Below are 20,441 nucleotides of genomic sequence, written 5' to 3' on the forward strand. Positions count from 1 at the left end.
GAATAATTGGTGAGATATGTTTCCTGCAGTACTTATGGAGAATGTATCTCCATTGGAGATACACTTCTTCCACTTAAATTCAAAACGATTTGCCAACAGAACATTGTCTGAGCCTATTTAAGCTGCAGGAGCAGTTCTATTTCTGGCAAATGCAGAACCCCCTGTCCCTCTGTCACCTGAGATGGGAATATGGCACATTTTCATTGACACAAAGTGTCTGTGGGCCTAAAAGTCTCAGTAGCAATCAAAGATGTAGTGGAACTACGTCTCTCCTTTGTGCAGCTCAGCTGCAGAAGCCAGACCATAGCATCAAAGGAAGGTGCTGGGTCAGTTGGCTGACAAGAAGAGATTGGGAGCTCACATCCTGATTAACCAGTATAAATTACTGAGGTTTTTACAGTATGGAATATGATGTGAGTTGTCATCATCACTGTATTTGTTACCATTTTGAATATGTTCTTGCATCTTGACAGCAAGGCTCAGAGTTGGTACAGGAAAAGCTGATATATTCTCTGAAAGCAGAGAGGAAGACTTTAAATAGGGAGGCCTCAATGTGTAACAGTTGTGTGAGAGTTTACTGTGAAGATAAATGAATGTATTGAATGAATGAGGTGAACAATTTATCCAGAAATTATTGCACACTAATGGGAATCTAGCACTGAAGGTTTGTGAAGTTTAATGCATTGTGCAGATATTGATTCTGACCTCATCAGCATAGATTTAGGCTGCAGCACCAGAGAAGATCTAGATGGAAAGAACTGATAGAAAAATCTGCTCTAGTATCTTCTGTGTCCTTCAATGGGTGTGTTTTGTTTTTCAATTCTACAAGAATCTCTTAAGGCACAGCCTAAGTAACCATCTTTACTGCTAACTCCAGTTAAAGCATCTGCTCTGCCTGAAGGGGAAAAGCAATAAGTCACAGAGGAGGGAACCTCTATAAACTTATCAACAAGTATTCTTCCTGATCTGAAACTGACAATAATTGTCCATCTCAGCCTTTTCTCAATTTACTCTGTAAATCCTGTTTCCTTGGCCCCTTCTGCCAAATGCATACTGTCATCCCAGTGATGCTTTATGCTATTTGAATGCAAGGATTGGATTGGGATTGGTGCTAAGGAGGAAATCTAATGTTTGGTCCCAAGTACATTTAATTCTAACATGTTAAGGGTTTTTTAAAAACATTACATTACCTGCTCTGAGCTTTTGGAATAAATTCTATATCTGTTCTTTTTTTTCACTATCCAAGCTTCTATAGAAAATCCTCAACTAGAATTAGTGCTGAATTCCATAACTGTTGGGGCTTCTTGCTGCTAAAAGAGTAGGGAATGGTAGGAGTTTTATTTTTCTTGCTTTGGAGTCCAGGTGAAATGCCTGGCCTCCCAAATGGGTGTGAAATTGCTCAGGCATTTTTACAGGACCTTGGTCCCCTTTCGGTACTCAGTGATATCACTAGATATGTGGCCTGAGCTCTATTTTGCCCCTCCTGAAGTGGATCAGGTATGTTATAACAATGAAACTCCAAAAGGCTAGGACTGCTAGTAGTAGTAAATACTAATGTTCTTAGAATCATAGAGCTAGGAAGGGGTCATATAGGCCATCTAATCCAACTCATTGCTTAATGCAGGATCAGCCTAAAGCTTCCCTGACAAGTGTTTGACCAACCACTGCTAGAAGATTGCCAATGTGGGATCTCATGGGTGCTTCTAATTTTTGCTACCTGGATGTAGAACTTTGCACTTACTGAACTGGTTGAACTCCATCTTATTCACATCACCCACTTTTCCAGTGTGTTCAGGACTTGTTCAATTCTTTATCTTCTTGTGTATCCTCTATTCCTCTCAATGTGGTGTCATCTGCACAATTAATAAGTAGTCCATTCCCTCTGCCAGATCATTCATAAAAATAAAAATATTAAAAAGTACTGGTCCAGAACCAAGTTCTTTGGCACTCCACTGGTTCTCCCTCCAATCAGATGAAATGCCATTGACAACTATTCTGCCCTCCACGTGGTCTTGAAGATGGACAAAGGCTCTGCAAGCTCTCTAGAAAGTTCTTTGAGCACTCTCAGGTGCACACCATCTGGCCCCAGGGGATTTGTACTCATCCAGTGCAGCTAAATGGTTCCTTTCAATTACCTATCCATCTGCATCAGCCAGCAGCTTGGATACTTTCTGTCCTCTGTCAGAGTTTCTCCATTTTCACCCAACAGTGGGCCTATTGCCTCTTTTACCTTCTCATATAGCTGTTTTTCATGTTGTAGCGAGCCTCCCTGGCCAACCTCAGCTTACTCTGTGGCTTGGCCTCTCTGATGGCTGACATACAGTGCTTAGCAAATCCTCAGATACTCTTCTGTAGAGGTATGTCCTTCCCTCAATTTCTAGAACATTTCCTTTTTCTTAACTCATCACAGAGTTCTCTGCTTATCCACATTGGCTTCTTGGATCGCCTACCATATTTCCATCTTGTTGGAGCAGAGACAGCTTGAGCTTGTAAGGGCTCTTGTTTTAGGAGAGTTTCTCTTACTTCTTTCACTTCCAGCTTTTTTGCCCATGGAATGACACTCATTAAAGCCTGCCCTACTAAAATCTAACATACACATCCAGTTGCAAAATTCCTTAGCCTCCCACAGCAAAAGGAATTCAAATGTCCATCCTACATGTAAGTTCATTCAATGTATGCTTACTGTGCCTTATGTCTGTTTATGGGAGCTGGCTTAAAATAGTTACCAGCAACTATACTCAGTCATGTTCTCATGGTCATCTGCATTCACTCAGGCCCTGACCTCAAATGTGAGCGAGTTCCATCAGTCTGGGGCCAGGATGGAAACACCCTGGCCCTGGTTGAGGCTAAGTGGACATCTTTCAGGCTGGAACTATCATGTGTCTGAGACAGTGTCTGAGACGTCTGTGTCTGAGACTATCAATGCTATGAAAGCTGGAGATAACTTTTAGAGATTTAATATTCTGTTTACTAATACAGTAGGAATTCCAGACTGTTTCATTGATGAAAAGAAGTGAGTGATTCTGTTGTTTCCTTATTAAAAACTATAAATCTAATACACATTCTTGTCACTTGTGTGGTTATCATGCTCAAGTAAGACAGATTTAGTAGATTATTTTATTTTTGGTGTTTTCAGATGCTTATGTAATGTTGGATGAATATGACAATGTGCTGTACAGGTTCATGTCTCTCCCCCAAAAGATTTGCCTCGTCACATCTTGTTTGGCCCCTGTCTGGTGTGGAAAATTGAGTCATGACCAGCAGTCATAATAAGTGGAGTGTTAAGAATTCCCAACAAAGGGGGCTCCAGTGTTCTTTAATTTCATTACTGGTACATGATGGGAGATTATTTAAAAATATATCTGTGCCACATATCCACCCAAAGCCAGGTGGTGGAGAACCAGTTCGGTGTAGTGGTTAAGTACATGGATTCTTATCTGGGAGAACCAGGTTTGATTCCCCACTCCTCCATTTGCACCTGCTGGATGGCCTTGGGTCAGCCATAGCTGTAAGAGCTCTCTTAGCCCCACCTACCTCACAGGGTGTCTGTTGTGCATGTGTGTGTGTGGGGGGGGAAGGTAAAGGAGATTGTAAGCCGCTCTAAGACTCTGAGATTCAGAGTATAGGGCAGGATATAAATCCAATATCATCTTCTTCTTCACATACAGTCCCCAAGATGGCTACCTGAATCAAAACATTTAAAATATGAAAACAGTGCTTAAAACATTTATGTAAAGCAGGGCTTTTTTGGCAGAAAAAGCCTAGCAGGAACTCATTTGCATATTAGGCCTCACCTCCTTGATGTCATCATTGTTTTGTGTAGGGCTTTTTGTAGAAAAAGCCCAGCAATAATTCATTTGCATATTAGGCCACACCCCCTGATGCCAAGCCAGTCAGAACTGTGTTCCTGGGCATTCCTGCTCAGTAAAAGCCCTGATATAAAGTATTTAACAATGCAATAAAAATGTATAAACATACAAACACAACCAGGGAGAAAGGCCAATAAGAGTTTATTGGGACTACATGAAACAATGCAAAAAGTTTTCATCTGCTCCTTTAGGGAGAGTGCAACCCTACCCAGAACAAGAGGGTGGAGGATCAATCCCCCAGCACCACACTGTGATTAGATGGGCTTGGGTAGTTTAATAACAATTTGATTTCTTCACATAGTGTTTGCTTAATTCCCCCACTCCACAGCCCACCGATCCCTCCATATGTACACTTACTGTGGCAGTTTTACTACTACAACTTCACCTGGTTGGGAGGCAGAATCTAACCAAGGGGGTGATGCAGTCTTAAATAAGCTATCCATGGTCCCACTAGTTCCTCACTATAACCGCACTAGTTCCTCACTATAACCAACTCAAAGTATTTTTCCCCTTATGCCATTATCATTTTGACAATGTAACAGTCACAATGGACTTGCTTATGATGGCATAACACTGTTTAGGGGTGTTGCAAAGTTAATTCTAATGAAAGGGTTTACTAGTAGCTAGTGCAGAATGCCGCTGCCCGGCTGTTGTTAGGGCTCCCTAGACGGGAGCACATCCAGCCGGGGCTTCGAGGACTGCACTGGCTGCCGATAACATACCGAGTTCGGTACAAGGTGCTGGTTATGACCTTTAAAGCCCTTTATGGTCTGGGACCTGCCTACCTTAGGGACCGTCTCTCCCCACATGTCCCCCAGAGAGTGCTGAGGTCGGGGTCTCAGAACCTCCTTATAATCCCTGGGCCAAAGGAGGCCCATCTGAAAGCGACCAGGGACAGGGCCTTCTCGATTGCAGCTCCCTGTTGGTGGAATCAGCTCCCGGAGGAGGTGAGGGCCCTGCGGAACCTTGAACAGTTCCGCAGGGCCTGTAAAACAACCCTCTTCCGGTTGGCATATAATTAACTGTGAGCAGAATGCCTGAATATTAAATCTTAAACATCAGATTACTGAATATTGGAAATTTGAAGGACTGATTTAAGTAATAGTAGCATAGTGTATATCGATGTGAGTTTTATGTATTTTTAGGCTTTTATGTATTTTATTGTATAATTTTAATTGTATTTAAATCGACCTTTGTTAGCTTTTATTGTTGTAAGCCGCCCTGAGCCCACCTCGGTGGGGTAGGGCGGGATATAAATCGAATAAAGTAAAGTAAAGTAAAGTAGTAATCCTGCCCCCATTCAACTAACATACAGCATTAGATTGCACCATAATTCCACCCCCTTCATTGTAATGCACACTGTTCCCAGAGCTGCAACATTTAAAACAAACAGATAAAGTCAAAATAAAATACCTATTATAGTATATATAGTCAAATTGCCTCAGGCATTAAAACAAGAAAATCTTGCAATGCTTCCAGGCTCAGTTTTAACAAGTCTCCAAGGGAGTTCCTGTAAGTGTCTTACGATGCTTAGATCTCAATAATGCTGATTCAGTGCATGCTTACTGTGCATACACCTTAATACTATAAAGTGACCTTTGTACACTAGTTTAAAAATGTTTTACTTTCTAAGGATGTGTGTATGAAAACTGGTGATTTTAATGGGCCACTTCATATTTTGCTCTTCCAAGTCTTCCAAGACAGCTGCGTCTAAGAATGATTTTGTCTATATGAGGAATATGACATCCTCCATTGATTTTGACACATTATGTAGATTCACACCACTTATGAGAAGTTTCACTAAAGACATAATATCAGTTAAACTTGCACATGTGGCACAAACATGTGTCAGCTTTAGAGAGTACATTATAGGTTCCTTACCCTTACAAATAAAGAAAGATACAGCTGAACAGGCATTGGGTTCGAACTCAGGTCGTGAACAGTGCTTGGACTACAGTACTGCGATTCACCACTATGTGCCACGGGGCTCTAAGTTTTTTTAAGTTAGGGGATTGTTATACTAACCTAGGGTCTGTGTCAGGTTTGTAAAAACATTGTTTATTTTTTTCTTATCTGCATGATGGGCCCAAATTTGAAATTAACTCATTATACAAAGTGATAACACAGCCAATGAGCAGATCTGATCTGATTTATTTGGAAATTCTATTGCAATGAAATTGTCCTAATACATTGAAAATAAAGTTATTTGCCTCATGCTTGATGTTACAAATATGGCTTAAATGGAAGAAATGTAATTCCTTTTGAAAGTAACATGCTTTGTATATTTGTAGCTAAGCCTTTTTAAGAGAATAACAACCACTTTCCATATTCTGGAGTTTCTTCCATTTTGTTCTCTGAAATTTTCAACATAGCATCTGCTGTCTTCAACCCCCCCCCCCCCAAAGTTTCAAAAAGTTTGGACCAGGGGGTCCAGTTCTATGAGCCCAAAAAGAAGGTGTCCCTATTCTCCATTATTTCCAATGAAAGGAAAGTGTTTAAAAGGAACATGGTTGCTGTAAATGTGATAGCCAGAACTCCCTTTGGAGCTCAGTGGTGTTTGTCACAACCTTGTCCCACCCTGAAGTCCCTAGATATTTCCTCAGGCAGAACTGGCAACCGTATTTCAGGCACACATGCTTCTTTGGGCAGCTGTTAAATTAATGCTGTCTTTTGGTTAAATCTGCATCTGGTTTCTGTGGTCTTGGTTTTTTTTAATTGTGACTGTGCTTTTTATATGACTTCAAGCATTTGCTTATAGAAATACCTGAGGCATTTCCAGACTGAACCTCATGGAATAATATGAGCTAGATTCAAATCCTATAGCACCTTAGAGACCAACAAGATTTTTGGGATTTAAGCTTTTGAAATTCAAATCTCCCTTTGTCAGATCAAGGAAAGTATCAATATAATCTACTTCAGGGGTGTCGAATTCATTTGTTATGAGGGCCATATGTATCATAAAATGTAATGCCAGGTAGCAGACATATAAACTTTATAAAGGGCACAGACACACAATTAAAGATTTTTTTTACTTAAAACATGTTTAAAATATTAGCACACTTGCAATATTTGTTTTACAGTCTCTGATAAATGTCACCTCTTGCTATGAATTATTGCATCAAAAACTGCAGACAGTAGTCTTGAATATGTTCTATTCAGGTGTGTACATCTGTAAGTTGCAAACCTACTTTTGATTCATTGACATTCATTACAGACATATCATGGTCAATGCTTTGAGCCTAAGACCCAGAGGAACATGAAGCAGCTGGGCACTGTGAGCTTTTGTACAGAAGTTGCTTCATGTACTAGTCAAGAACATGTGAAAGCACCACGGCACATACTGAGGGCTATGTGCTTGTCTACAAAACTATAATTTTCCCCAGAAAAATGCCTCAACTAAAAAAAAAATACAACTTCCCCGCAAAAAACAACTACAAGAACAGAGAGAGCCATGTACAGTGGTCAGTGTCAGCCTACTATCTGGGAAGTCTAAATTCAAGACCCCCAATCAAAGGAAAATGTGAAAGAAAAATTAAAGAAAATTTGCTGGGTAAACCTGGGGTGGAACACACACTCAGCCTAATGCTGATATTTCTCTTCTAAATAGTTCACATGCTTTCCTATTGAGAAAGACTGGAGGGCATGAGTACAGTGAAAAAGAGGAGGGGAACCCAGTTACACCCATAACAAGTACAACAAAACTCTCTCTCTGTAACAAGGCAAAAAGCTCATACCTTCACTAAAACGTTGCTAGTCTTAAAGGCACTCTTTGTAGCTCTCCTGATGGTGGGGATTGGCAAACGAAGATATGGCTCTTTCTTTCCTTCCCTGGGGCACGAGGAGGGGGAGGATCCTCAGCCATTCTTTAGAAGGAAGAGAGGCTTGTCAAGCTCCCTCATTGCCTGAGGCTGTTCATCCCTCCTCCTCCCTTTGGGAAAAGGGAGGGGGGAGAGGGAAAAGCTGCTTTGCTGCTCTGGCTTATTTGGGGAGAAACACAAAATGGTGACCGAAAAAAGCAGGCAAGGGAAAATGAAGCAGAAGACAGCCAGTTGCTGGAGGGCCTGATTGGAGCCCTCTGCAGGCCTGATCCGGCTGGCGGGCCATATGTTTGACACCACTGATCTACTTATATCTGATGATAGGAGCTTGACCAAAAAACTTATTTATAAGGCGCTAGTGGACTAGAATCTAGCTTTTCTACAGTAGACCAACATGGCTAGCCTCCTGAAACTATCACTGTGGAATAATGCAGTTCTTTTCATTAGGTCTCAGCCAAGGACTCCCCAACCTTTTTGAGCCTGCAGGTACCTTTGGAATTCTGACAAAGGGAGATAGGTGTGGCCACAAAAATAGCTGGTGCATGAGGTACAACCAGCCACAAAAAATCTGGAGAGACGTCTTTTTAAGAAAGCGGCTGCATTGAAGCTACGTTCTTTAGGAGCACCCACCTTGTGAATTTCAGTTGGACTATTTCCAAGTTTGGACTTATATTTATTCATTTGGGGACGGGGGAGGGGTTGGCCCCCTTGGGGTTTTTGTTACTTTAAAAGGCCTTAGCACCACTGGCCTCTGTCAATATTGTATTGTTTACTATGTGTTGTACACAATCCTTGTAATATATCTTTGCAAACTGTAAGTGTATTACTTGGTGGCTTTGATCAGTCTACTAATTACAAAAAGTGACCTTTAAGCAGCAGACAAAATGGCTGCCAAGCTTACCCTCGTTGCACAGTGAAGATCTTTCGACTGTAGTGGCAGCTGCTGCCAAAGCAAGACTTTGAAAAATCTGCACAGCCAATCAGAAGCCTCACCTACTTTCTAAAAACAGTTGTTGGGCACCGGGAAAGTTGTCAATGGGCACCACGTTGAACCATAACAATATCTTTTGACGTACTGTCTAGCCCAGGGGTGTCAAACTCATTTGTTAGGAGGGCCAGATATGACATAAATGTTACTTTGTTGAGCTGGGCCATGTGTGGCTTAAAATGTAACAGGTAAAAAGGTAAAGGTAGTCCCCTGTGCAAGCGCCAAGTAATTACCGACCTGTGGTACAGAAATATAAATTTTATAAAAATGATTTCAGATGCTGAATGGCAATAGTAGGCTTGATTGAGTTAGGTGTGAAATGTAGAGGGGTAGAAGGCATGGAAATATCAGTATTGGTAATGAAACAGGAAACCTGTCAGGGGAGGGTGGGATATAAATGTAATAAAATAAATAAAATAACATAACATAAAACCTAGGTCTCAATTCAGTACAGGAAGAATCAATCCCAAGAATAAGCCTGAAGAAGTGATGAGTGACACACTAAAGCATGTAAGCTACCACAGATTTTGTTAGTCTTTAAGGTGCTACTAGACTCGTGCTCTTTTCCAGAAATGACAATACTGAAAAACCAGTGGGGGGACATTTTAACCTTCCAGGACATTCAGTTGCTGACCTAAGAGAAGCATTTATTTACAAAGGAATTCCAAAGGAAGATAAGAAAGAAAAACTGCTGAGTTGCAATTGATAATAAAGCTCAAAACCATGCATCTTCCTGAATTTAATTGAGACCAAGGTTTCATCTCTCATTACCAATTCATGCTATTGTCATTTGGTGTCTGAAATCACTTCACTCTCCAAGATATAAGGACAGATGGATTCACATTCTAATCTAGCTGTATCTGAAGAAGTGAGCAGTGGCTCATGCCCTGCCACAGATTTTTTTTGTTTAGCCGTTAAACATGCTGGTGGACTCTTGTTCCCTTCCCCCAATAAAGAATTTAAGCTGTGCTGTAAGTTTCTCTTTCCACCCCCACCCCAATGTGTAAGAAATGGAAAGAGGGATATCTCTCTCTGACTCTTTCCCTCCTCCACTTCCTCTCCCTTCCCCCCCCCCCCCGAAGCAGTGTGCAGACATACACAAGCTTATACCAGGAATAAAATGTTATTGGTCTGAAACATGGGACTCAATTTTTTCCTCTCTGGCTTTCGCTTCCTCCCCTCTGAAGAAGTGTGCAGGCATACAAAAGCTTGTACCTGGAATAAAACATTGTTGGTCTGCTGCCAATTGATGCCATTTTCCTACCCCTCTTGGGCTCTTTTTCTCCCCCTCAGCCAACTGAACATAAGAACATAAGAGAAGCCATGTTGGATCAGGCCAGTGGCCCATCCAGTCCAACATTCTGTATCACACAGTGGCCAAAAATTTTATATATATAAATATATATATATATACACACACACACACACACACATACACACACACTGTTGCTAATAGCCATTGATGGATCTCTGCTCCATATTTTCATCCAACCCCCTCTTGAAGCTGGCCATGCCCGCAGCCGCCACCACCTCCTATGGCAGTGAATTCCACATGTTAATCACCCTTTGGGTGAAGAAGTACCCCCCTCTATCCGTTCCATCCCGACTGCTCAGCAATTTCATTGAATGCCCACGAGTTCTTGTATTGTGAGAAAGGGAGAAAAGTACTTCTTTCTCTACCTTCTCCACCCCATGTATAATCTTGTAAACCTCTATCATGTCACCCTGCAGTCGACGTTTCTCCAAGCTAAAGAGCCCCAAGCGTTTTAACCTTTCTTCGTAGGAAAAGTGTTCCAAACCTTTCATCATTCTAGTTGCCCTTTTCTGCACTTTTTCCAATGCTATAATATCCTTTCTTGAGGTGCAGTGACCAGAATTGCACACAGTATTCCAAATGAGACCGCACCATCGATTTATACAGGGGCATTATGATACTGGCTGATTTGTTTTCAATTCCCTTCCTAATAATACCCAAAATGGTGTTGGCCTTTTTTATTGCAATCGCACACTGTCTTGACATTTTCAGTGAGTTATCTACCACGACCCCAAGATCTCTGTCTTGGTCAGTCTCTGCCAGATCACACCCCATCAACTTGTATTTGCAGCTGGGATTCTTGGCCCCAATGTGCATTACTTTGCACTTGGCCACATTAAACCTCATCTGCCACGTTGACGCCCACTCACACAGCCTCAAACGATCCCTTTGGAGTTCCTCACAATCCTCTCTGGTTTTTACCACCTTGAACAATTTAGTGTCATCCACAAACTTGGCCACTTCACTGCTTACTCTCGACTCCAAATCATTTATGAACAAGTTAAAGAGCATGAGACCCAGTACTGAGCCCTGCGGCACTCCACTGCCTACCGTTCTCCACTGCGAAGACTGCCCATTTATACTCGCTCTCTGCTTCCTATTAATTAGCCAGTTTTTGATCCACAAGAGGACCTGTCCTTTTACTCCATGACTCTTGAGCTTACTAAGGAGCCTTTGATGAGGAACTTTATCAAAAGCTTTCTGGAAGTCAAGGTAAACAATATTGGGTCTCCTTTGTCCACATGTTTGTCCACCCCCTGAAAGAAATATAACAGGTTAGTAAGGCAAGATCTTCCCTTACAGAACCCATGCTGAGTCTTCCTCAATAACTCGTGTTCATCAATGTGCCTACTCATTCTGTTCTTGATAATGATTTCTACCAACTTTCCCGGTATTGAAGTCAGACTGACTGGCCTGTAGTTACCCGAATCTCCTCTGGAACCCTTTTTAAAGATGGGGGTGACATTTGCTACCTTCCAGTCCTCAGGAACAGAGGCAGATTTCAATGAAAGATTACATATTTTTGTCAGGAGATCCACAAGTTCAACATTGAGTTCTTTCAGAACTCTTGGATGTATGCCATCCAGACCTGATGACTTATTCGTTTTTAATTCATCCATCAGTTGTAGGACCTCCTCTCGTCACCTCAATCTGGCTCAAGTCTTTCAACACCCCTTCCAATAGAAGTGGTTCTGGAGCAGGCAAACACTTCTCATCTTCCACAGTGAAGACAGAGGCAAAAAATTCATTTAGCTTCTCAGCCATTTCCCTATCTTCCTTCAGTAATCCTTTGACCCCTTGGTCATCCAAGGGCCCCACTGCCTCACTGGCTGGTTTCCTGCTTCTAATATATTTGAAGAAATTTTTATTGTTGGTCTTTATGTTTTTTGCAATATGCTCCTCATAGTCCTTTTTTGCCTGCCTGATCACAGTCTTGCATTTGATTTGCCATTGGCCGTGTTCCCTTTTATTAATTGCACTTGGACTAGCTTTCCACCGCTTAAAGGAGTCCTTCTTACCTTTTACAGCTTCCGTTACTTTGTTTGTTAACCATGCAGGCCTTCTCTTATACCTGTTTGTACCTTTCCTAACTTGTAGTATATATTTTATCTGAGCTTCTAAGATTGTATTTTTAAATAGCCTCCAAGCTTCCCCAAGGGGTTTGACTGTATTTACCTTTCCTTTCAGTTTCCTCTTCACATGCCTCCGCATCTCAGAGAATTTACCCCTTTTAAAGTTAAACGTGGTTGTGCTTGTCTTTGGGGCAACTCCCTATTTATACAAATAGTGAAATCAATAACGTTATGGTCACTGCTCCCAAGCAGTGCGATCACTTTTACATCTCTCACCAGGCCTTGGGCATTACTTAGGACCAAATCCAGGATCGCCCTACCCCTGGTAGGTTCTGTGACCTTCTGCTCCATAGCACAGTCATTGAGAGCATCTAGAAACTCATTCTCTTTCTCTCGACCAGAACACATATTGACCCAATCAATCTGCGGGTAGTTAAAATCACCTATGACGACACAGTTTTTTCATCTAGCCACCATCTTTAAGCCTTCCATCATATTATAGTTGTCCTCTGTCTTTTGATTTGGTGGACGATAACAAACTCTCATAGTTAAATTGCCTTTTGAGCCCTCTATTTCAACCCAAAGCATTTCTAGAAGGGAGTCTAATTCTCTGACCTCAGTCTTACTGGACCGTATGCCCTCTCTGACATACAGAGCCACCCCACCTCCAACCCTTCCCGCTCTATCCTTCTGGTATAACTTATATCCAGGAATCACCGTGTCCCACTGATTCTCCTCATTCCACCAAGTTTCTGAAATTCCCACAGTGTCTGTTTTCTCTCAACACTAAACATTCCAACTCACCAATTTACTTCGAAGACTTCTAGCATTTGCGTACAAACCATCTATAATTTCCTAGGCAATCTAGGCCCGCCACCTTCCTCCTGCTGCCTCGAGACTCTGGCAGGCAGTCCATTCTGTTTGTCACCGTCCCAGTGGACAACTCTGTTCCATTACCTGGTAGAAAAGTATCAGCTAACCCTTCATCTCTTTGAGATGAGTCTTCCCGAACCAGAGGCATTTCATCTCCTGTCGGCTTTTCCCCTAGATTTAGTTTAAAAACTGCTCTGCCACCTTTTTGATTTTAAGCGCCAGCAGCCTGGTTCCATCCAGGGACAAGTGGAGACCGTCTCTTTTGTACAGCTCCCGCTTGTTCCAGAAAGCATCCCGGTGCCTAACAAACTTAAAACCTTCCTCCTTGCACCATCGTCTCATCTACACATTGAGACTTCTAATTTGTGCCTGTCTCTCCAGCCCTGCACGTGGAACAGGTAGCACTTCCGAGAAGGCTACCTTGGAGGTCCTGGCCTTAAGTCTCCCGCCTAGCAGCCTAAATTTTTCCTCCAGGACCTCACGACTGCATTCCCCGCATCGTTGGTGCCAACATGCACCACAACCACCGGCTCCTCCCCAGCACTGTCTATCAGCCTATCTACTACATGCATAATGTCCGCTACCTTCGCACCAGGCAGGCAAGTCACCATACGGTCAGTATGCGGTTTTGCCACCCAGCTGTCTACTTGCCTAAGGATCGTATCACCAACTACCAAGACCCTCCCTCTCTCCCCACCCAGGGATGGTTCTTTGGCGCGAAAGGATTCCCATTCACCAACCGAAGAAGAGGTCCCTTCTGAGGGCGTATTCCCCTTATCCTCAGTCCGGTGCCCTGTTCCCTCTCGACCCTCACTCTCCCTGGCAGCAACGGGGCTGCCACGTTCAGATCGGGGCTCAACTAACACGTCCCTGAGAGTCTTCCGTGAGTGCCTGACTGTCTCTGCTTCTCCAGGTCAGTCACCTCAGCCTCAAGGGTACGAACTCGTTCCATGAGGACCAGGAGCTCCTTGCATCGAGCACACACCCAAGACTTCTGTCCTGTGGGCAGATAGTCATACATGTGACACTCAATGCAAAACACTGGAAAGCCCCCACCACCCTGCTGACATTCTACCTTTTTGATAGCTTTTTAAAATATGCAGTCTCTTTTTAAACCCTGTTTATGTGGCTCCCTGCCTGAAGAGTCTACTTACCTTATTGGGAACACAAGGAAATAGGGATCTGGGTTCCTGGTCCTTACACAGCCCCCAGGCTAAGAGCAACAGGCCAAGAGCCCTTTAGCTCTCTGGCAAGGCACAGCTTAATAATGCAAAGAGGGTGGGCAACACAGCCACTCTAATGAATCAGCCACAATCACCTTCAGCCCTTCACACAAACTCAAAAGTTTTCAGCAATTCCCCCAGCTACCAAGCCTCACCCTTGAAGCACTCTCTGCTCTCTTCCAGAGGTCTCTGCAATGTGCTCCGTCTCTGGCAAGGCACAGCTTAATAATGCAAAGAGGGTGGGCAACACAGCCACTCTAATCAATTAGCCACAATCAGCTTCAGCTCTTCACACGAACTCAAAAGTTTTCAGCCATTCCCCCAGCTGCCAAGCCTCACCCTTGAAGCACTCTCTGCTCTCTTCCAGAGGTCTCTGCAATGTGCTCTGTCTCTGGCAAGGCACAGCTTAATAATGCCTTGATAATTGATAATAATTGAGGGCGGCCCTTCTCTGGCTCTTTCCCTCAACCAATTGCAGGAAGGCTTTCTCTTTCTCATCTGCAAAGGGGAAATAGGAGAGACTGGGCAAAAGAGCTGTTATGCAAGAAACAGGAAGGAGGAACCAGCAGAAGGACAGTTGGTTGGTGGCTTGGATTGGGGCCCTGTGGGGGCTGGATGCAGCCCATATATTTGCCACCTCAATCTAGTCTCTTAAGTACATTACATCACATTTGAGGGACTTTGATTCCTGCCACACATTTTTTGGCTAGAATTTTGTAATATTTGGCATCTTTAACTGCTTATTTTAAGATATTATTTTAAAATGTTCAAGGAAGAGAAAAAACAGGTTGCTTACCTGTAACTGATGATCTTCGAGTGGTCATCTGTGCAGTCACACACATGGGTCTTGCCGCAGGCAACGGATCCATACCTCGGAGCTCCAATAGCTCGCCTATAGCGTCTTTTGGCGCGCTTTCCTCCCGCCCTGGGGAGCAGGCAGCGACCGCGCATGCCTGGAGCGGGGGGAGAGCGCCCATTCCACTCAGTTTCTTCCAGCCGCCGTTGGCACTAACAGTATACAAGGTTAAGCAACAATTATAAGAGGCCAGCAGCGGGGAAGGCTGGGTGGGCGTGTGTGACTGCACAGATGACCACTCGAAGATCATCAGTTACAGGTAAGCAACCTGTTTATCTTCTTCGTGGTCTCTGTGCAGTCCCACACATGGGTGACTAGCCAGCTAAATGTCCTGGAGGAGGGTGCTGGTAAAAAAGAAAGTTAGTCACGTAATCCAATCACATCATATGCAACCACATCATATTATGCAACGCAGAGGTGGAAGCGGATGCACTCACCCCTGGCTTCAGTGGAAGATGGATCTGAGGACCGCTTGACCGAAGGAGGCGTCCCGTCTCGCACGAACGTCTAAAGCATAATGGGAGACGAACGTGGATGGAGAGGACCACGATGCAGCCGCACAAATGTCCTCTAGGGAGACGCCTTGCAGAAAAGCCGAAGACGTCGAGACCGCTCTAGTAGAGTGGGCCTTAAGACCTTCGGGCAGAGGCTGTTTAGCCAGTTCGTAGCACAACCTGATGGCACTAACTACCCATTTAGACAGTCTTTGGGTAGAAATTTTGTGTCCTTTGTGAGGATTCCCGTAGGCCACAAACAGATTAGGGTCCTTACGGAAAGGTTGTGTACGATCAAGGTAGAAAGATAAAGCCCTTCTAACGTCCAAAGAATGCAGGGCTCGTTGTCCCTGGTCGGATGGGTTGGAGAAAAACGTTGGTAGAGAAGTTGAAGTTGATAAGTGGAACTGGGAGACAACCTTAGGAAGGAACGCAGGGTCCGGTCGCAGAACAACTTTGTCCCTGTGGAAAATAGTGTAGGGAGGATCGTGACGGAAGGCGCATAAGTCACTTGCCCGTTTACCTGAGGTAAGGGCTACCAGCAATGCTGTCTTCCAGGAAAGAAGGTTGAGGTCTATGGTAGCCATAGGTTCAAAGGGAACTTTCATCAGGCAGGAAAGGACTAACGATAAACTCCAAGTCGGGACGAAGGGCTTAACAGGTGGATTGAGGTGCAACATGCCCTTAAGAAAGGACTTAGACAAAGGATGGGAGAACACTGTTTTGCCATCAACCGGGTTGTGGAAAGCAGAAACTGCAGAAAAGTGAACCTTTAAGGAGGAATAACAGAGTCCTGATTTTTGTAGAGAAAGTAGATAATCAAGGATCAGGTTAAGGGGTGCTGATTCTGGCTGCAGATGATTAGATGTCGCAAAGGAACAGAAGCGCTTCCATTTACGTTGATACGAAAGTCTAGTGGAAGGCTTTCTTGCGTTGAGGATGATGTTGGCTACCTCTGTAGAGAGGTAGGCGGATGTATTCTCCAGGCTGCCAGGGCCAGGACTCGAGGGTTGTGATGAAGAACCTGACCGCTGGCCTGAGAGAGAAGGTCGCCCACAGGAGGAAGCCGGCGGTAAGTGTGGCGGGACATTTGAAGAAGCCTCGTGAACCACGGTTGCTGAGGCCACCATGGCGCAATGAGGATGCAGTCCGTGCCATCCCGTGCTATCTTCACCAACACCCGTGTCAGAAGGGGGGTTGGTGGGAAGAAGTAGTGAAGGGGACCTGTCCAGTTGTGTAGGAAGGCGTCGTTGCCCCTCCTGGAATAAAATTGAGGACATTTGGCATTGTCCCTGGAAGCAAAGACGTCTACCTTGGGTGTTCCGAAGCATCGGAAGATACGCCGAAGGTAGGTCGGATTGATGGACCATTCGTGGTCGTCTATGCGAACCCTGCTGAGGGAGTCGGCCAGAGTATTCTCCACACCCGGGAGATGAATGGCAGTCATGTATATGTTGTGCTTGACACACCATTCCCAGAGCAGTACGGCTATACGGCACAGACGGAGGGATCTGGTGCCCCCCTGCTTGTTTATGTAGTAAACTGTTGCCATATTGTCCGTGGAGATCTGAACGTGCCGACCCCTTATCAGTGGGAGAAAGGATTGAAGAGCTCTGTGTACCGCAATCAGTTCTAAGCAGTTTATGTGCATGGCTCTCTCGGAGGTAGTCCAAAGTCCTCTGACGGTTTTGTCCTCTAAGTGGGCTCCCCATCCCCACTTGGAGGCATCTGTTGTTACTATGGTCATCGGGGGAGTCGGTAGAAACAGCTTGCCCTCGAGGAGATTGTTGGGTACAGTCCACCACGTGAGAGATAGAAGCGCTCTCTGCGGAACAGTAAGCAAAACACTTTGTGGTTGTGCCTGAGGGTGGTAGGCTCGTACAAACCAGAGCTGTAGTTGTCGCATCCGTAGCCTGGCAAAGTGAAGGACAGATGTTGTGGCGGCCATAAGGCCCAGCAGGCGTTGGATTGTGAACGCAGACTGACAAGGTTGTTGTTGAACTGACTTGGCCAGGGCAATGATAGTTAGTGCCCGATCCTCGGGGAGAAAAACACGATGGAGAGAAGTGCGTAGAAGGGCGCCTATAAACTTGAGGTCCTGGGTAGGTGTGAGGTGTGATTTTGATGCGTTCACGCGAAGGCCCAGGGAACTCAGGAGGGTGAGAGCTGTGTTGAGGTTGTGCTGCAGTTGCTGTTGGGTCGGAGCTACAAGAAGCCAGTCGTCGATGTATGGGAAGACTGGGATGTTCCGGATGCGAAGCGCAGCTGCCACCACTGCCATGCACTTGGTGAAAACGCGGGGCGCAGTGGAGAGGCCGAATGGTAGGGACACATATTGGAAGTGGTCCTGGCCCATGGCAAACCGCAGATACTTCCGATGTTGAGGTCGGATGGTCACATGGAAGTAAGCGTCTTGAAGATCTAGAGAAGCCATCCAGGAATTCCTGGGGATGAGGGGCAAGATGGACTGCAGGGAGATCATTCCGAACTTCCTGTATTCGATGTGCTTGTTGAGCTTCCTCAGATCTAGAATGGGACGCTTGCCTCCATCCCTCTTGGGGACCAGGAAATATCTTGAATAGAAGCCTGTCCCTCGATGTAGCGGAGGGACGGGCTCTATCGCGTTTTTCTGGAGCAAGTCCAGGATCTCCTGATGGAGGAGTGAAGACGGGGGGGTAGCTATGAAGTAGTGGTGGCGAGGTGGAGAAATGAACTCGATTGCGTAACCTAGGCGCATGATGGTCAGCACCCAGGAGTCGGTTGTGATCGAGTTCCAAGTGGGAAGGAATGGTGATAGACGTGTGCGGAAAGCCGGTGGGGTTTGAGGAAAGTCAAAGAGACTGTTTGGAAGGAAGGGAGGACTTTTTGAGCTGTTGTGACCGAGGTCTTTGTTGAAACTGAGGCTTCTGCTGTACACTCTTCCTCTTCCAGAAGTCATTCCGCTTGGGTGACTGTTGACGCTTCTGGAATGATGGTCTCCAGGGTTTTGTACGGTTGAACTGTTGGGAGAACGGTTGGGAAACTCCCAAGCGCTTCGCACGCTTGCGTCCATCATCTACTGAGGTGAGAACCTCGTCGGTAGAAGCATGGAAGAGGCCCAGACCATCAAAAGGGAGGTCTTCAATCTTTTGCTTAATGTCCGGTTGTAAGTTGGTGGACCTTAGCCAGGCGTGGCGACGCAGGGCAACAGAGGACGCAAAGACCCTGGAAGAGCAGGAAACAGCGTGGCGTATGGTGTTTATCTGTTGTTTCGACACTCTAGACAGTTCTGATACCAAGCCAGAGGCCGTCCTTTGAGAAGGTTCAGGAAGGGAAGGGATGAGAGGCGTAAATTGGTTGGCCAAGTTGAAGATGTAAGCCAAAAAGTAGGCTAGATAGTTGTTCAGCTTGGAATTTGTGGAGGCAAGGTTGAACATTTTCCTGGCCAAAGTGTCCAATTTCCTGCCCTCTCGGTCTGGAGGTGTCGGATGTCTGGAGGGCTTAGCCTTAGTGGCTGAATGCACAATAATAGAATTAGGTGCTGGATGAGAAGCAAGAAATTTAGCCTCAGGAGCGTGAACTCTGTAGAGAGAGTCAAAGCGTTTAGAGGTGGGTGGGACTGAAGCAGGCTTGTCCCAGGTCTCGCGGAGGCCTTCGAGGTGCACAGGTAGCATTGGAAGCAGTGAACCCGGTGGGAAGTCCGCTTGTACGAGGTCATGTACGATGTCAGAGACCTTTGGTGAGTCCGACGGAAGAGTAATGTTTAAGGCTTCGGCCATGGTGGTGATCAGATGGAGATAGGCCTTGGACGCATCCGATGGGGAAAGTCGGGGCTGTGGCGCCGAGTCCGAGACTACCGAGTCTGGATGGTCCTCAGAGTCTGATGATGCTGACGAGTCGGCGTCGGAGTGGAAGTCCTCACCCGAAGGAGGATGTGGAGGCGGGATCGGGTCCGAAGGGATGGTCTTAGGCTTAACGATCTGATCACGCTGGTCCGTAGGAGTGGAGACCGGGGGAGCAATCGAAGCCGAGGCTGATGGAGTGCGCGGCCTAGCAACGTCTCGGTGATGATAGTGGTCCCGGGCTCGAAGCGGCTCCAGATTGGAGTGGTATTCATGCTCCCGAACCCGACGGTGGTCACGGAGTCGAGGGGAATAGCGAGAGTAATCAGGTTCTCGGGTCCGATCTTGATCACGGGGCCGTGGATAATATCGATCACGGGGTCGAGGAGAATCTGGAAACCGATCGAGATCATGGAGTCGTGGGGAATCACGAAGTCGATCACGCCCACGGGGTCCAGGGGAGTCTTCGTACCGGATTGCTGAGTACGGGGAGTAACGTGATCCCTCCACAGATGGGGACCGAGAAGAATGGTGGTAAGGCCGGCGTCTAGGCGAAGGAGACCGAGAGTAATGGCGGTCGTACCTTGCAGGGGCGTAGTAGTCCTGATAGTAACCCGAAGAGCCGGAATCTCGGCGCCTACGTGGAGATCTGGAGCGGCCTCGGAGAGTCGGCGACCGGGATTGGATTCGATGGGTGGGTGAACGAGAACGGATTCGATGAGTAGGCGAACGAGAACGACCTTGGTTAGCTGGAGCCTGAGTAGCGGAGTCCCTGTACAGGGGAGAAATCCCGATATCTCGGAAGGATCCGATCTGAAGAGGAGGTTTAAGGTATGCCTGAGTCGAATCGGTAGTCAGGTCGGGTTGTAGAAAGTCCGCAGGAACCACGCTGTGCACCGAAGGTGAACGGGATTGAATTGGTATGACCTCGACTGCTGTGGATGAGTGAGGCGTCAGTTGCGGCATGTCGGTGATGACGTCCGACGGGGCCGACAATTCAAGCGGAAGTGACGGCTGCGCTGGGGCCGTGGAATCCATGAACGTCGAAGTCAAGGTGGGTGCCCGAGGCTTCTTAGGAGCCGAATGAGACTGGTGGAGTTTCCTCGGAGCCG

General features: G+C 45.6%; 1 protein-coding gene across 2 annotated transcripts in view; it reads left to right on the plus strand.

Annotated features, from left to right (window-relative positions):
* Window positions 1-20,441, plus strand: part of SCLT1 (sodium channel and clathrin linker 1) — a 95,334-nt gene that overhangs the window by 66,156 nt on the left and 8,737 nt on the right. The gene's annotated exons all lie outside the window — the stretch shown is intronic.

This window comes from Heteronotia binoei, chromosome 9 (genome assembly GCF_032191835.1).
Source record: "Heteronotia binoei isolate CCM8104 ecotype False Entrance Well chromosome 9, APGP_CSIRO_Hbin_v1, whole genome shotgun sequence".
In the NCBI taxonomy this organism is placed as follows: domain Eukaryota; kingdom Metazoa; phylum Chordata; class Lepidosauria; order Squamata; family Gekkonidae; genus Heteronotia; species Heteronotia binoei.